Source organism: Pelodiscus sinensis, chromosome 3 (genome assembly GCF_049634645.1).
Source record: "Pelodiscus sinensis isolate JC-2024 chromosome 3, ASM4963464v1, whole genome shotgun sequence".
NCBI lineage: Eukaryota > Metazoa > Chordata > Testudines > Trionychidae > Pelodiscus > Pelodiscus sinensis.
The window spans coordinates 47928896-47945928 of record NC_134713.1 but is presented as its reverse complement, the minus strand read 5'-3'; the positions used below and the strand labels follow the sequence as shown (position 1 = coordinate 47945928).

Here is a 17033-nt window from a genome sequence, read left to right as displayed (position 1 = left end):
CAATTACTGTGAAATTCAATGATTTCATGCAGTCCACAGATAGAAAACAGTTGCTTTCTAATTCTGTCTGATATATTACAAGATTCATTTACTCACACTGACATCCCTTCAGGGAAGATGTTTTTGTTAGGCAGTTTCTATGATTATATTTAAAGATATAATAGATCCATAATGGCAAACCTTGCCAGAGAACTAAAAGAATGAAAGAGCTTTCCCTGTCATTTATCTTTGAAGTGAAACTTTTGTGTAAGTAAATATGAGTCATTCAGATTTGCTGCCTATTGAAATAAAATACTTTCTTTAGTGTGGTGCAGATATATTGTGTTCGAGTAAAAACAAAATCTGAAATAGTGGCATCTTACAAAGGGCTGAGCCAATTGTAGAAGGTGAAGCAAGTTTATTTAAAGGAACCAAGTCGCCTTTTTTGACATGCCTTCTAAAAGTTGACACATAATGTTGAGATGCAATATCTATTATGCTGCACTGTCCCTTTGCAGTAAAAAGATACAAATTCATGGGTATAGGAGAAGAGTGCTGCAAAAGAATTAGGAGTTTTTGAGAAGAGTAACAGCTTCCCTTTGAGTAACAGCTTCCCTTTATGTATCAAGTGAAGGAGTGGCAGTCCTGCAATATTTAAGTTATCTGTCAGCATTTCCATTATTAACCTTCATTTTAAAGGGCTTTATTACTCAGCCATTTTAAATCATACTAAAGCTACCCATGATCTGTCCAAATGCAAATTTTGTGTGGGGAGGTATGAAATAAAATTAGCTTAAATGTATTGTCATTTATTTATTGAGAGTCATAAGGGTAGCTGCAGATAAGGATTTTGTTCTCCTAAGTTTCTGTTCTGAATCAGCTGATGTTAATTCAATTAATGTCAGTTTTGAACAATCCCCCCCCCCCCAAAAAAAGTGGGCAAGACTCTGCTGTCAGCTAGTATAGTATCAAGTGAACATGAATTAAAAAATGATACAAATGTTAATAAAAACTAAAGTGCTGGCAAAAATTAATTAGTGAGACCTGAAAGTTCAAATAAATGAGAAACTGGAAAGTGTATCTCAGCATTTGACGGCAATTACAAACTCCTTAAAATCATGCTGAATAATTTAGCCAAGAGATTTTGTTGAAGGGTCCCATTTCTTCACTGAGAGTCCTTTTACCTCCATGTTACACTGAAAGAGTAGCACTTCAGGGCTAAGAGAGAGTTATTCATTATACAAATACAAACATCACAGAAAATAAACTAGAACCCATCCAAAAGAAGTGGCTTGCTGGGGGAGAAGTTGGCTATGAACATTCTCTTATTATGTTAAGGTTCTAGTCTCAGCTGAGAAGCTGATTAGGGACATAAATCAGTCTCAGCTGACAGAGGGACTGAAGGGCAGAAGCTGGGCTGCTTTAGTTCTTCAGCCATTTCACCAGTTTAGACTGAAGTAACTTGTCTCAGAAGCCTGATAAGTAGACATGAACACAGTCTACCAGAACATGGACATACTTGCAAGCCAAGGGTAAGATAGGGGTGTTGAATTCAGGGGTTTTCCTAAATGAATTGTACTCTGTATAAATAAAGATCTATGATTTTTTAAAAACCTTTGCAAAGTGTGTAAGAGAAGGACTATGCTTAGCATGTGTTCTGACAAGTTTACCTGTAAATCCAGAGTGCCCAAAAGGCTGGAGTTCTGGAAAGGGGTATGCACATGATATGAAGGAGACTTGAGCAGCCAACAATGGTTCTAGGGGCTAAGCATTTGGACTGTGGGGCTGTACCACTTATGAGAAGAGGGTACTAGCTAAAAGATCTCTAAAGTATGCTGACTGACCCCAAGCCATAGCACTGCTTGGACTCTCTTCAGACTCTGGAGTGGTACATCACATGAGGATTCAGTGTTTGGATCCCCTCATAGCACTCTGATTGCCAGGTCCTGGACACTCCTCAGTGAGGTCTGTAACATTTCTTGTATGGATCTCTCTGCAGGATTGAAGTCTGTTTTCCATATATAGTTTTAAACCACAGTTCTGCCAGACCTGTGAAAATGTAATGTCCCTTCCCTCCCCCCAGGTGATTTAACCACTTGGCATTGTTCCCTCAAAAAAGTACACACTAGCTAGCTTCAAGGGAAATGAGGAGTGATTCGGACATTAGTAGAAGCAAACAATATGACTATGTGCCCAGGTGGAACAGGTGAAGTTGTGCTTGTTAGGGAGCCAACAACAGGTTTGTCTTCTAGCAACACGGTCAGTGTAGCTAATTCTAACAAGGACTACTGATTGATTGAACATCTAGGTTGAAAAGGTGTGTGCCTGGGTGTGAGGTTACTATTTAACACAGCAAAAACGAGAGTTCTGTGGCTGCTCAATGTTTTCCAGACGGTAGCTGTGTTTGGGCTGCTTCTTGTGTCTGCCTTAGCCTCTGTTTTTTTTCCTCCTTGGCACTGCAGCTCAGCTCTGACCCAGTCTGTGGCTCATTCTTTGGCATTCAGCTTCTGATACATGGTTCTTCTCTGGACGAGGTCCACAAGTGTATGATAGCCTTGAACTTTGACTCTAGCTATAATCTCCAGTCCTGGCAACCCCCATGGCTCTGAACATTAGTACTGAATAGTGACATCCCAGTTGTTTCCCTTTCAGTTCTGAAACCCCTGATAACATGCTCAATTTTTAGTGAGCTGACTAGATTAAATGTAACATGGGTATGCTACAGGGGCTGCTAATCACATCCTTGGCTGCGGTGTAGTAGCTCAAGAAATTCATATACAAGAAGCATGTTCAAAAAAGTTCCTACTTCCTTCCTTTAATTAAAACTCTTGGTAAACCATGAAAAGAAGTAATCCAAAACATTATAGAATATACTTGCATATGGTCCTTCTCCTTTCACCCACCTGCAACTTTCATATCCAAAACAAAAAAAAGGCTTGTAATAGTAAGCAGTTTTTGCATTGCTAATTATCACATATGACCTCAAGATATTATTTAAACTCATTCATTAAAAAAAATAACCTGTTGTGCTGGGGAATCTGTGAAACTATCTGCTATTGAAATCACAACAAAAGAAATCTATGGCATATTCTTATAGCAAAGATATACTAAATTACTAAAACAATAATAATTAATAATTTTGAGTCAGTTCACTGACACCTGAAATGTGCAGATACCTTCCGCATTTCACTTGCATTCTGAATAACTACTCAGTCTCCTTTTGGTCTAACTCTCCATTAAAATGATGAGTGGAAATATATAATGAGAACAAACATCAGCTCCATGCACATCCTGCTGTGTATTGGATCTTTCTATTTATCTGTAGCCCTGGCTTTATAGAGTGCTGAGAAATTAAGCTTGAAATCCAAAAAGTAATGAGTCTTCCCAGCCCTTCTGTATCTACACGTTGGTTGGTTGTAATACAGCAACACCAGAAGTCTTAATGCATTACTTGTATATGCATTTTTGGGAGATATAAACATTGGGACAATAGTTCTGAATGAAGCCTTGATAACACAGGTTGCATTTCCCTAAACTGGGACTCTGGTCCAGCAACATCTGTCCTGCGGCAGCACCATAAATGTTCCTGGATGAGAGCACTGCAGGGCAAAAAAGCCAGCTGAGGGCCTGACAGGGCTGTGAGCTGGGAGGTAGCTTAGCTCTTACCATTTAGAAGAAGTTATTAAACGAATGGACTCTCAGAGAGACACCCAGACGCACTATAAAAATAGTTAATAGATCCTTTCAATCTAACTCGATTCTTGTAATTTCATCCAAAAGAGTTTGGCTTATGAAGGTTTCCCAGTGTTGACATACCAGAACTTTGGCACACGGTTTTTCAGGGTAATCAGTTGGCAGGCTACGAGACTTTTTTTTATGTTAACCACATAAAGGCATGGACCGCCCCCTCCCTCCCCCCCCCCCCCAGCTCCCATTGGCTTAAGTTCACCATTCCCTGCCAAAGCAAGCTGCTCCCAAACTCAAGGCCTCCATCCTTCATCTCCATTTGTTGATTGATTTCTCCCCCTCGTCTGATTAGCAGAAAGTGAAAGCTTGAATCTAGCATTTGGTTTGGCCTTCAAAAACCATGCTTGTTCAAATTTAATTCTTCATTATATAAAGTTTTGCTAATTTTATCATGCCTCAATGCATAGAATCATAGAATAATAGGACTGGAAGGGACCTCAAGAGGTCATCAAGTCCAGCCCCCCGCCCTCAAGACAGGACCAAGCTCCGTCTACACCATCCCTGACAGATGTCTATCCAACCTGTTCTTAAATATCTCCAGAGAGGGAGATTCCACCACCTCCCTTGGCAATTTATTCCAATATTTGACCACCCTGACAGTTAGGAATTTTTTCCTAATGTCCAATCTAAACCTCCCCTGCTGCACTTTAAGCCCATTACTCCTTGTCCTGTCCTCAGAAACCAAGAGGAACAAATTTTCTCCTTCTTCCTTGTGACACCCTTTTAGATATTTGAAAACCGCTATCATGTCCCCCCTTAATCTTCTTTTTTCCAAACTAAACAAGCCCAGTTCATGAAGCCTGGCTTCATAGGTCATGTTCTCTAGACCTTTAATCATTCTTGTCGCTCTTCTCTGTACCCTTTCCAATTCTTCACATCTTTCTTGAAATGTGGCGCCCAGAACTGGACACAGTACTCCAGCTGAGGCCTGACTAGTGCAGAGTAGAGCGGCAGAATGACTTCACGAGTTTTGCTTACAACGCACCTGTTGATACAACCTAGAATCATATTTGATTTTTTTTGCAACAGCATCACACTGTTGACTCATATTCAACTTGTGGTCCACTATGACCCCTAGATCCCTTTCCGCCATGCTCCTTCCTAGACAGTCGCTTCCCATCTTGTATGTATGGAACTGATTGTTCCTTCCTAAGTGGAGCACTTTGCATTTCTCTTTATTAAACCTCATCCTGTTTACCTCTGACCATACAATGTGGTTACAATTCACTTGATCAAATTCTAGAGTATCTCACTCCTATCTTTCAGAGTTACAACTGTTTCTGGTGCCAACAATTTGAGAAGGAAGTTATTAATTTAGAGATGGTTCAGAGAAGAGTAATGAAAAAGAATTTTAAATAATTTAAAAAATGGTAAAAGAAACATACCAGGGCATTATGAAGATTTAATGTATATTGCTTTCTCTCCAATAAATGATTTTAACTCCTCTCCAAAGTTTTCATTTCTGGGCTGAACAAACTCTTTAAAAATTGCTTAACTGCACTTTAGCACTGATTTTTCCATAAAGTATTTTCACTTGCATACATTATTAATGTATTATTTACATCATGTATACACTGACTGACTTGTACTTCACAGCACTCAGAACATATTTATTTTGCTGTATGTCAGCATAACTGCATATCAGGGGCTTAGACATTTCTTTTACAGTTTCTGTTGGCTTTCACATTTCAATATGACATTTTCTGTTGCCAGGTATAAGTGTATTCTGAAATGAAAGCTGTGCCTTCTAGTCAAAATAAGAAAGTGGTATGTAGTAACGGAAGTAGCACTGCAATTTATTCCCATATTTATAAAAATACACTTTATCATCTTTTTCCACCTGTCCGCTTTGATAAATTTCATACAAATGACTATTTTGCTCATAATCAATTTCAAGGTGACTGTAAATATTCATGAACGCATCTCAGTAATATTAATTTGTTCTTCTTTTACTCAAATAGGGAATTTCTCATGCATTTGTTATAATTTTATATGCCTTTTTAAGTTGTCTTTAGTAAATAGAATTCAGGAAACACATGCTTTCCATTCATTTAACTTAAAGAACCATAATAAATTACTACAATAAGAATCACAATGACTATATAGAAGAAAACAATTAGTAAAGGAAGGTATTGCAAACATATTAATCCTTTCTTACTTCTGTCTTTAATAATATGATTGAAACATGCATATTTAGAGGGCGGATATAAGAACATATATATCAGGTGGATTTTTTGATAACTTTAATGTTCTTTGTTTTTTCCCATGTTTTTCACACACGAATAGCAAACTATGTTTAAAATTACATCCTCTTTGAATAAAACTTTTAAGTAGAAAGAACAAGAAACAACCCAGTGAGTCTTTTTTCCATCCCTTTTATCATCTGGATTCCCTGATTATAACATGGAGAGAGGTTATTATGCTGGATATTTATTATTTTAACCATGTATTTTGTAACAAATCCATCATTCTTATGTCTGTTTGATCATGGGATACAGAATAGCAATCAGAACATCATAGCATCAGCAGAGAGAGATCCCAGATCTTCATACTCTAAAATCAAAACCCCTCATCAGTAGAGCTCATTTAAAATAAAATAAAAACAAACTTTCTTCCTGACAAACATGCCAAATTTTGTTGAAATTTAAATATTTTATACAAATTTTAATCCAACAAAGCGGGGAATAGAGTCTAGTCTTTTCCACATCCCAGCGGAAAGCCAATAGTCTAGCTATTAGAGCAATTAAGTGGTGGAGCTTTCTTTTCTTTCCTTTTATTTAACAATTTCAGAACGTTTTGTTTTACTTTCCACATCAAAACACAGTAAATTTTCTTTACTCTTTTTATTCACAAAATAAAAGCATTATTTTTTATCCCTGCTTACCAGCTCAGTTAAAAGATGATCTTTGTTAATAGGGCCTGTATAACCCTGGCAATTTTGATTTCATGAAACTCACAGAAGCCATGAGGATGAAATATGGTATGCATTTACTCTAGCTAAGATTTTTTTAAAAAAATAAAGGGCCTAAAATAAATAGTGCCTTTTTGCTTGGCAATTTGGAAAATCGGGCTGTTTACTTCATTACTTAAAAATGGCAATCTTTTTTTTTTTTTTTTTTTTTTAAATCGCAGCCCAAGCTTTTTAATCATTATAATATATCCAAATCTTTAATAGATTTCATAGATTCCAAGGTCAGAAGGGATCATCTTGATAATCTAGTCTGACCTCATGTATAATGCAATCCATAGAAATTTCCCCAAATAATTCACAGAGCCTATCTCTTAGAAAAATATCCAATCCTGATTTTGAAAGTGCCAATAATGGATAATATACCATTAACTTTGGTAAATTGTTGCAAGACTAAATCATTTTTACAGTTAATTTTTTGCCTTATTTCTAGTCTAAATTTGTCTTGATTCAACTTCTTGCCATTGTATTGTTATACCTTTCTCTACTAGATTGAATAGCCTATGATTAAATATTATTCCCATGTCAATACCAATAGACTATACTTGAGTTATCCCTTAACCTTCTCTCTATTAGGTTAATAGATTGATCTTGTTAAGTCTACCATTTTAATTCAGGTTTTCTAATTCATAGGTGACATGGGGCAGGGAAATACAAGGGTCAAGTCCCCTCCCAGATTTCTATTTGGTTTTAGGGTTGCTACATTCTAACCGCACCAAAAAAAAAAAACACCCCTGCCCAGCCCTATTCCCTGCCTCTTCTCTGCAGCCATGTCCACAGCTTGCTCCACCTATTGTATCCATTGCTTGCCTCCCCTACTCTCATTCACTTTTACACCCCAATCCCTGCCTCAGCTCAGTGTATGTGTGAGAGCTCTGGCTGGAGATATGGGCTCTAAGTTAAGGCCAGGGATGAGGAGTTTGGCTTGTGGGAGATAGCTTCAGGCGGTGGCAGTGGCTTGTACTGTGGGTGACATGAGAGCTCTGGCTTGGAGTATAAGCTCTTGGTGGGACAAGATATGAGGGACTAAGAGTGAAGGAAAAGTCTAGATTAGGAGCTTTGGTGTGTATGTGGGATGAAGTCTCTGGCTGGTGGTGCAGACTTTAGGATGAAGCCAGTGAAGAGGCGTTTGGGGAGAAGTCTCAGAAGGCCGTGAGCTGGGGGGGTATGGGAGAGTGGGGTGCGGAACTGAGAGGGAGTTTGGGTGTGGACACAAATCTAAAAGTCTCATGCATTCGTTGCCACTTTGCAGAACAGAGAAAGTTTTTGGAAATACCTGTTACGTATTTAGTGCTGCATGCTGTGCATGCTAAATAGAGGGAGTACAAATTAATTCCCATTGCTATATTATCAATGCAGTGAGATCAATTCTGGGTTTATCAATTATATTATAGTGCAGTTAACAGCTGTAGGCATGTAAAATTACAGGTAAGACATAGAAGGCCAGATCCTGAGCTGGTGATATCTGAAGTACTTCAGTCTACACCAGCTGAGGATCTGGCCAGTGCACCCAAAACTAAGTGATTATTGATGATCTTTAGACTGCCTTGAAAACTGAGTATCAGCATCACTGAGTTGGCATAAATGTGTAATTGCTGAATGCTGTAGTGAGCAGTAAAGCTGTCTTATGAACAGACTTCATGAATATATTAGTAATTTTCTTTTTTAGATTGAAATCAAGTAACAGCATTAGAATCTCAGTGGGCCCTTGGGTGGGGAACTATTTTGAAACAACCTGAGGGGAGTTGTGAGTGAACAATATTAATAGAAAGCTGTTCTGCTTGTGTCTATGCTACAATAAGAAGGTATGTATGATGGTTGGCCATTTGATGAGTTTTAATTAAGACATAGTATAGGTAATAGAAATGGGGGAAAAAAAGCACCAGATAAATTATTGTAGTTTAATAAATTATGTGGAAAAAAACTGACAGGATACTTCAGATGCAGTGGAAGTAATCTGCCTCCAGTAAAGAAAATGGCTGTAATGAGGCACAAAGAAAAGTAAGATCTAAAGTGGAAAGCTTGGAAATAGACCATGTTTAGTGAATTATTCGGAGTTAATTGCAATACTTGATATTTATTAGCATTTGCTATCTTGTCCACTAATTCTGAGGGAGGGGGGGAGAAATGAATGATGAGACTTCTTTGCTTGTGATTAACATTTTTAATGAGCTGTGGATAGAAGTTTAAATTCATAGCTAGAAAGAAAATAATGTAAGGCTCTACAGTGAACCCTTTTGTTGGTGAACACTTATGTAAACAGTATCATTAAAATCCTACTACACAGTCGATTGTCTAGCAAACCTTGTGTATGAGTAGAGCAGTGAGCCCAAAATGCTCAGCTGTAAAGAAGAATCTTATGCTCAGTGAGAGAGAACACTGTACAGAATCTGGTAAAGGAATACAGAAATAAATGATACACAGTACATACATAACAGGATTGCATATTTAGGAGATGTTCAGTGTAATGTGGTTAGTGCTAATTAGAAATGCGGATAATTTATGTAGTGATATATATTGCATACTGTTGAGTGAGAATACAGCAATGCAAATTCAGATAAAATTGATAGACCCAAACTGTGTTCTCATTCCTATGAAAGGTTGGGGGCAATAGAATCATGAATAGAGAAATGCAAATAAAACACTTTTTTGGTTGCTGGAAGTTCCAAAACCAACAAAAAATAGTTTCACTCAAACAAAATGTTTCTTTTTGACATTGTGGGTTGTTGTTGTTTGTTGTTTTTTTTAAATGAAATTCAAGTTGAGAAATTAAGACTTTTCAAATCCAACATTTTTGGATTTTTATTTTTTTATTTAATTTTCTCATTGAAACAGTCTTGTGAATATAACTTGACTATGTAAAGGAGTTCTGTTGAACTGAATCTCTATTTTTGGTAAAAAAAAAAAAATCCTCATCTGTAATACTAAATACATGTGTGGGTGTGATTTTTTTTTTCTTGGTGTGATGCAATTCACTATAACCATCACATTGATCTCCCCCACCCCCATGGATTGTACTTCTATGAAAACAGTATTCACTCTGAATGATTGTTCATCCCCAAGCTGAACATTATCTTTGTTTGTTCATTGAGGGTCATCTCCTTTTCCCTTCATGACTTCCAGCATGGCTCTGGAGATCTGGAACCCCTTCTGCAACCCATTCCCTGAGTCTTCAAGTCTGTCCCTCCAGTAACTAGGCCCCAGGCTTACCTTTCCAAAGTTTTCTCCAGGAAAGTGAGAAGGGAACAGGGAAATATTACAGGCATGTATGATGGAACCCAAGGAAACATATCTGCAGTCGGTGCAAAATGGCACTGATTACTAGAAGAGTACGGGAATTTACACTGGCTGAGGATCTAACTCAAGGTTTATAAGCATGTATATCAGGAAAAAGCATTTGGAGAAAAACAGGAACTGAAGACCTGCAGAGCGTAATCGAGTGAGAAATCATCAAAATTTTGGGAATCTGTTGGAAATGCTTTACAAAGATATCAGAAAATTGTGGATGTTTCTTTTTTTATAACTTTAGTACATCTTTATTGACCATTTGCAAATTTGCTAAATTTCTAGCATTGCTATTGGCTTTGTTACTTTAAAAGGTGGAACAGAAAAGTGGTGGTATGACAGAATTAGAATTTGTGTTTCCCAAAAGCAGTGCCTTTAAAATAATGTAATCTCCTTTGTAAATGAAGTTCATAGTTGTCATTCCAATATATAGATCTGTGCAAACTATACCTCCGAGCTCTTTGGCACACACTCTCAGTAAATATAACAACACAGTGGGTGGAAAAAATTGAAGCAAATTGACATTAAGGATAACAAAAATGTGTCAGTAGAATGACATAGTTGGTTTGATTGGGCTTTGCATGCAGTCTGTATAGGAAATTATGCATCTAATTATCTTTCAGAATAGCTTGTATTATAGCATACAGTATTCAGTGTAGCCTGAAATGACATCCTTGTCACTGCAGCCTAGCTGGATGATTTGCTAGTTGATGTTGCATAGAGCTGGCCTCTATGCTTGATAATTTTTATTCCATGCTTCTCTACTTGCAGATATTCATATTGCATGATTTATAATTTCACAGTTTCTTTGTGTAGAGATAGATCACCTGTCTGCATAAGACAGTAATTTTTGTTACACATTGAAAAAGATTGCATCTATAGTTCCATGTATGCATGAATAGTAGACACAATGTATTTTGCTCAGTTTCTTGACTTGAGTACTCTGTGCTTATCAGCATATCAACAAACACTGAAAAATTTGCTCTTCTAAGCAAAAGATAGTACAAGGCCAAAGGCATTAAAATTCAAACATTTTTCCCCATGAGCTCTTGTTCTTCCTGATTGTAGCATCTATCTTGAAGATTTCCTGTGACTTTGATACCAATGTTCAGACAGTTATAATTCATCTGTAAGGGTATGTCTACACTATGGGATAAGGTTGAAGCTGCCACTGTTGATCTTCTAGGGTTCTGTATAATAAATCTAATGAAGGCATGCTAATTTGAACTGAGAAGGGCACTCCGGTCAATGCCAGTAGTCCTGCTACCATGAAAAGTAAGGGAAGTCAAAGAAAGAGTGTTTTCCCTTCAATTTCCTGCAGTGTAGACAGCGCCAAAAGTCAAGTTAAGGTACTTCAGCTACATAGCTGAAGTTGCATATCTTAATGTGACCTTATCCCATAGTATAGACATACCCTAAGTACTCCCAAAAATTCAAAATGGCAATGTAGCAATAAGAACCTAAATGCTTGATGTAACTGTATTGCAAGCTGGTTATGCCTGTGCATTTAATGGTTGACTTGTTAACAAAGCTTGTGTTTTAGTATAATAGAATAACAATGGTTTTTGGATTACTCTGACATCAAAGTAAACTGAAGTAACATTTCAAATGCTTATTATGGACACCAACAGGCAGATTATATACTCCAAAGATTTCACATCACATAAACAAGAGGAAAAACTGTTTTTGTCCTAAAGCTGGCCTCATTGAGTAGAGGGTTGTGTTTATAGGTTAGTTCTGGTCGTAAAGGAATTATATAACTGCAAAAAGAGTTATTTTAGAAGTTAGATCACACAGGTGTAAGTAATAATATAGCCATTATCTGCTCAGTGTGGTTATTGCCTGAGCAACAAGAACCAGTCTGGTTCAACCATTCACAAAAATCCCCTCTTAAGGAAGAGCTGTTCTTCCTCATTTTTTCAGGAAGAACGACATTTGCGCAAGAGGGGATTTTTGCACAAAAAGAAGCTGTCTACACAAAAGCCTCTTATGCAAAAGCAGCTGCTAATTAATTATGCAAATGAAGTGTGGTGATATTCTACTCCACGCTTCATTTGCATAAGCTTTTGCAAAAGAAGTCTGTAATATAGACGTAGCCTGAAAAGTTAAGCAAAGAATAGTGACTACTGGCCACTAACACAAACCACACTGAACCAGGGAAAGGGTGGTCCAAATATAGCCAATTACATTCTGCCATGTGGCCTACTGTTGTTTTGAATATTAATACTTCAGAGTAACTGGTAGAGTGTACATATCTACAAATGGAATGTTTCAAAATAACTTCCTAGTACAGACCAGGGATTGGTGGGCACCTCTGTGTCAAAGTGTTGTAGTTCTGCAGCTCCCATTTGCTTCAATATCAGTTTAACCACTTGAAAAATTGAGAGCCTAATTGCATTTCCTCCTGCAACATTTAGTCAACTATCCATTGTTTAAAACAAAATTGTCCCTAAGGGTGAAAATAAGCAAACTGTGTTAAAGTGAAAGAATGACATTTCTATGTGTTTAAAAATAAATGAGAATCCACATGGCTGTAAGTGGTTGTCTGGAAGTAAAAGTATATACTTGCTAAAATACTCATGCTAACGTACTTATCTTATTGAATAGAACTTACCAATCATTATATTTCAGATATTTTAAACGGTTTCAAGAAAGCCTTTAAACATTAAACTTTACAGCAGGCTATGGGTGATAAACTGTTATCTCCATGCCAATATTCAGATATAGTTGCTTTTAATTAGAAGGTTCATCATACTCATTGTACATAATTCAACATCTTTGTAAATACCAATATTGAAAGCTAAAGAATTTAGATTATTCCCTTACGTAATGTACATGAAAACAAAAATAATCATTGGCAACCTAAGAAGATATACAATTATAGTAAATAGTAGATCAGGAGTTCAGAGTAATTTATAAAGTGACAATATGCAGTTTGACAAATCAGTGCCTGTAAAAGCAATGAAGAATTCAGGCTATAATATTTAATCCACAGACACAGTTTCTGGGTAATAAAGCTCATTCTGCTTTTCCCTAAGACATTTCCTTTAGTCCCTTCCTATTTAACCACATCAAGCTATATGCTGAAAACATCCACTGAAATTATTTCTTTAAAATGATCAACAGTAATAACCTGGGGTCAAGGAAAATCTTCACTTACAGTTCAAGACCAATATTCAGCAGGTTACAGCTGAGTATGAACCTCAACTCCCAGAAATGCTCAGGTTTCCATCATGAGTCACATAAATGTTAATATGAACATTCAGAACTACATTGTAAAATCCCTGTAACTCTTTAAGGATATGTCTACACATCAAAGTTAATTCAAAATAACAGCCGTTATTTCGAATTAACTTGAATAGCGTCTACACAGGCAAACCGCTATTTCGAAATAAATTTGAAATAAATTCAAAATAGTGGAGCACTTATTTTGAATTTTTGGTAAATCTCATTCTACGAGGAATAATGCCAAATTCGAAATAGCTAAATCGAAATAAGTGCTGTGTAGACGCTTATTTCAAAATAGGGGGCCTCTAGCCCTTCCCAGGTTCCCCTGGTGGTCACTCTGGGCCAAACCAGAAAACTCCTTTCCTCTCCCCCAGCTCCAGAACCCTCAAAGGGGTAGACTCTGGCCATACTGCACGTGCCAGAGCCAGGCCTGCCAGCAGTCACTGCCCCTGACCCAATGGCTGCACAATGAGGCGGGCACCCAATGCCAGCCAGCCGTCCACCGCCCAGTCCCCGAGCTCCCAGGAGCCAGCCAGGGGCTGGAGACAGCGGGCACCCTCCTGGACTAGTGCGGTGATCATGGACCTCATTGAGGCTGCGGGGGAGGCCTCCAACGTCCATGATCTCTGCACTAGATGGAGGAATGCCACTGTGTATGGTGGCATGGCTGCCACCATGGCCGACAAAGGCCACAGGCGCACCCAGGATCAGGTGTGCGTGAAAATTAAAGAGCTATGGCAGGCATATGCCAGTGCCATATGGGGCAGCTCCCCAACAGAGGCAGACACATGTCCCTATTTTGATGCCCTGGACCACATAACAGGGCGGTGGGAAGGTTCATGCCTCCGGGGGAGGGGGGGCGCGCAGCGATCTGGGACCAGAAGGCCCTGACCAGGGCACGGAGGAGGAGCTGCCATGGAGGGTGCCATGCCGGCTGGACACCTGAGCTGTCCCAGCAGTGGAGTCACCAGGGTCATCCAGGGAGACCACTCAATGTAAGTGCCATCGCTGTCTCCTTCCCAGGGGGGTGGGGAAGGAGCCCAGGGACCACGTGTGTGGGCCTTGCTTACCATGGATCAAGCAGCAACCTGTGCACATGAGAGCACTTGCCATGCCACTCCTGAGCAGATGGCTCCAGCTGCGTGCCACACAGGAGCCATGGCCTGATAGCCACACGTGTGTGTGAAGAGACCTGACATGCTTCTGACCCCGAGGCAGGATACAGCAAGATGCCCTCCCTTCACAAGCCCCCTCTACACAGAGGCAGGGGACATTCCCCCCCCTCCTTGACCTCAGCCACACTATACGCACCCATGTCCCTGTGCTGTGGTCTTGGGGCAGCTCCCACTCCCAGGGATAGCTGAACATTCTGCCCATGGCCTCTGTGCAAGCACAGCGGCTCTGACAGTGCAGGACACGGTCATCCTCATCTCGCAGAGGGGGGCTAGGCTTCACCCACTGTGTCCCCAGGGAGAACTGACCACTTCTCTTCTTTTTCCACAGCTGCACCAGCTGCGCATGCATGGTTCACCACCCTGCCCAGGACATCCTCCTGCACCCGAGGGTTCAGCAGGTTTACCGCAACACTGCAGGGGTACTGAGACCAGCAGCTGGGGGCCCTGTGAGCCCTGGACCACTCCATGGAGTCCAGGATGAATGGGAGTTCTGGTGGGAGCTGCTTGCCCAGGGTTGTGCCATTTGTGCCCATCTTCATACCCTGGTGCAGAGCATGCTGCCTTATGCTGCTCCAGTGCCTGCTGCCTCCCCAGCTCCCACTTCTCCTCCCACTCCTTTTCCCTGTCCCGCCTTTCCCTCCTCCTCAATCCTCACATCCCCACCTCAACCTCCACACCCTCCTGCCCATCCCCCCCGGGGATGTCGAGGCCCCCGCATCTGCTGTATTGGGAGACAGTTGGCCCGGTGAGACACCCACTCCTGAGCTCTGAGATTCCCCTCCCCTTTCTTCTCCTTGCTTCCCCCTTCCAGCTCCCTCCTCCCAGTTTTCCCCCTCCTCTCTCCCACCCTCTCTACTCCCCTCTCCTGCCTCCTTTCCCCAGTTGCACCAGAGTTTCATTCCCCCTAGTTTTAGTTAAATAAAGAGAGTTGATATTTTTGAAAATACGTGTTTCATTTGACGTTAGGAAGGCGGGCTAAAGAGGGGTAAGTGGAAGGATGTGAGGGAGGAATGAGGCACAAGCCCCCAGTGGGACAGACCAGGGAGGCTCTGAGTGCTCCTCAGGGTGGATGCTCTACCACAGTGTCTCCTAGATACTGACAGCCCCCCTGATGGACCTCCTGAATGGCAGCCTGCAGCAAGTGCAGCCAGGCTGATAGCAATGAGTCCACGAGAAGCACCAGAGTGCCCAGGGGTAGCTTTGGCTCCAAGTTGCAGAGTGCTATGGTGTCCCGAGTGAGGGCACACAGAGACACACATGCTTTGCTGTCCCACAGCGAGGCAGGCAAGCAAGCAGGGACACCTGAGAACTGGTTGCCTGGGGGCGGGGAGAGGGAAGTATCCTTTTAAGCACAGACCTCAGATAGCATCAGGCAACAGCAACACAAAAACACTCCGTATCTGATGCCCTAACCCTGACCTGGTTCCAGCCGGCCTTAGATCCAAAAATAGCAAAATGCTATTTTGAAATACATTTTGTGTGTAGACACGTTATTTCGAAATAACTTATTTTAAAATAAGATATTTTGAAACAGCTCTGTAGTATAGACATACTTCCAGGCTGTGTCTACACTGCACCCCTTTTCTGGAAAAGGGATGCAGATGAGAAAAGTCAGAATTGCAAATGAAGCGGGGGATTTAAATTTTCCCCGCTTCATTTGTATAAACATGGCTGCCGCTTTTTTCTGGCTTGGGACTTTGCCGGAAAAAAGCGCCAGTCTAGACGGGGATCTTTTGGAATATAAAGCCTTTTCCAAAAGGTCCCTTATTCCTGATTCTTAAAAAGGCTTTACATTCCAAAAGATCCCCGTCTAGACTGGCGCTTTTTTCCGGCAAAGCCCCGAGCCGGAAAAAAGCGGCAGCCATGTTTATACAAATGAAGCGGGGAAAATTTAAATCCCCTGCTTCATTTGCAATTCTGACTTGTCTCATCTGCATCCCTTTTCCGGAAACGGGGTGCAGTGTAGACACAGCTTAAGGCTTTATCACGATCATTAGTAAACTCTTAAAATAAGGGGGAATTTAAAAGTATAACAGTATAGTATCTGCTTTTAGTAAAGGATAAGTTACCAATGTTCTGTACTTGGATGGAAAAGATTAGAGGAATAGAAAAGACTAGAGGGAATAATTGTGCCCTGTGGCATTTGTGAATGTGCACTACCAGTCGGGGGAAAAAAACCTAGCTGTAGGTGGTGCTTTGCTAACCAGCTGGGCAGCATTTGAATCTCTCCTGAGCGGTCATGCAAATTCACAGCTTATGGAGGACACTGATGGTTGCCATCTATGGTAATTTTGAGGAGGTATAGTACTTTGCAATATTCCTTACTCTAAATCAGTGGTTAAACAAATTGCCTTGGAGTACAGGGACCATTCAGAGTTTTGACAGCAGGTTGATTTGAGGGCCTCAGGACTCTCACCCCAGCACTGCATCTCTGTAATGCAAAGCAGGGAGACACTGGTTTCATTCCCCCAGACCAACATGATTCACAGTAGTGAGTGAATGAATTAATAATAAATACAGTGTACCAGCACAACCGCTGTCAATCATTCTTGCATTCCTTCTGCCACAGGGCAGACAAGTAGTTAGTTAAAGAAAGCTCGCAAGAATTATTTTTAATTTTCAATAAAAATGTAACTTTGTCATTTAACATG

General features: G+C 40.2%; 1 protein-coding gene across 1 annotated transcript in view; it reads left to right on the top strand.

Annotated features, from left to right (window-relative positions):
* The first annotated feature begins 1385 nt into the window (after positions 1–1385).
* The window catches only part of LOC112547815 (protein eyes shut homolog), a 302929-nt gene continuing 287281 nt past the window's right edge, over positions 1386–17033 (top strand). The window contains exon 1 of the mRNA XM_075923696.1: positions 1386–1511. The gene's annotated coding sequence lies outside the window, so the exon portion shown is untranslated. The remainder of the gene's footprint in view (positions 1512–17033) is intronic.